Consider the following 1962-nt stretch of genomic DNA (forward strand, 5'->3'; position numbering starts at 1 on the left):
TGGTAATTTGTATCTCTCTAGGAATCTGTCCATTTCTTCTTTGTCTTCTATTCTGTGAGAGTAAAGATTCTTAAAGTAACTATTGATAATCTTCTGAATTTCCACTGAGTCTGTGGTAATTACACCCTTTTAATTCCTTATTGCTTGTATTTGAATTTTTTCTTTCCTCTGTTTGATGAGGTTGGCTAGGGGCTTATCAATTTTATTTAATCTTTCACAGAACCAGCTTTTTGCTTTTTTAATTCTTTGAATTGATTTCTTCATCTCAATTGAATTAATTTCTGCTCTAATCTTTAAGATTTCCTCCTGTCTTTAGGCTCCTGGTTTGACTTCCTCTTTTTTTTGTAGTTGTTGGAGGTGCAGCATTAGGGTAGGTATTTGTTCCCATTCTGTTTTCCTAATGTGTGAGTTCACAGCTATGAATTTCCCTCTGAGAACTGCTTTCATCGTGTCCGTTAAATTCCGGTAAGTTGTGCTTGAATTTTCATTGAATTGTAGATATTGTTGAATTTCTTGTTTAATTTCATCTGTGACCCATTGGTTGCTGAGTAGGGTGTCATTTAATTTCCATGTACTGAAAGTTTTTTTTCTGGTTTATTTTGTCATTTATTTCCAAGTTCATTGCAATGTGGTCAGATAATGTGCATGGGATAATTTCTGTTTTCTTGCATATACTTAAGCATGACCTATGGACCAGTATGTGGTCTATTTTAGAAAATGACCCATGTGCAGCTGAGAAAAAGGTGTATTTAGCTGTTTTGGGGTGGAACACTCTGTATATGTCCACCAAGTCCATTTGTTTCAAAGTCTTGTTCAGTTCTGTTATTTCTTTGCTACGTTTTTGTCTGGTTGACCTATCTTTTGGAGATAAGGGTGTGTTAAGGTCTCCTGTTAAAATTTTGGTATTGGATATCACATTTTTCATGTCTGTTAGGATTGGCTTTATATAGTTGGGTGCTCCCATGTTTGGTGCATACATATTTACAAGTGTTACCTCTTCCTCTTGAATTTTTCCCCTAACCTGTATGTAGTGGTCATCTTTATTTTGCTTGATCATTGTTGGTTTGAAGTTGAGACTGTCTGAGAATAGGATTGCTACCCCTGCTTTTTTCTGAGGTGCTGGGGCATGTAGTATTGTGCTTCATCCTTTGATTTTCAGCCTATGAATGTCTTCATGAGTTAAATGTGTTTCTTATGTACAGCATATTGTTGGATTTTGTTTGCTAATGCACTGTGCCAGTCTATTTCTCTTAATTGGTGAATTGAGTATATTTACATTTGTGGTTAGAATTGAGATGTGTTGACCTACGTTTGCCATGTTGTTTACCTATTATCGTTTACTCCTTTTTCTCCTGTGTTTAATTTCTTGCCCTACTTAGTTGGTTGCTTCCGATCTCATTTGTGGAGTTCTGATCATTTTGTTCCCTCTCTAGAACATCTTTCAGTAGCCTGTGTAGGTTTGGCTTTGTCATCGTGAAATTCTTTAGCTGTTCTTTGTCATGGAAGTTCTTTGTCATTTCACTTCTCCATCAAACTTGAAAGAGAGTTTTGCAGGGTATAGTAGTCTAGGCTGGAATTTGTTTTCATAGAGGACCTGAAGTACTCTGCTCCATGCTCTTCTTGCCTGCATGGTTTGTGAAGAGAAGTCGGCCATATTTCTGATAGGTTTTCCTTTGAATGTGATCTCCTTCTTTTCTCTAGCGGCTTTCAGTAGATTATTCTTGTACTGAATTTCTGGGACCTTGACTATTATATGACTCGTTGTGTTTTTCATTGGGTTGAGGTTCTTTGGCGTTCTATATGCTTCAATTACCTGAATGTCAGATTGTTTCCTCATATTTGGGAATTTTTCTGCTATTACTTCTGCCCATATATTTTTAATGTCATTTGTATTGACTCCTTCTTTCTCATTGATGCCTATTATTCTCACATTGTTCATCTTTGCATCATCTTGCAGGTGAT

This window comes from Octodon degus, unplaced genomic scaffold (genome assembly GCF_000260255.1).
Source record: "Octodon degus isolate 3935 unplaced genomic scaffold, OctDeg1.0 scaffold00014, whole genome shotgun sequence".
Lineage (NCBI taxonomy): Eukaryota > Metazoa > Chordata > Mammalia > Rodentia > Octodontidae > Octodon > Octodon degus.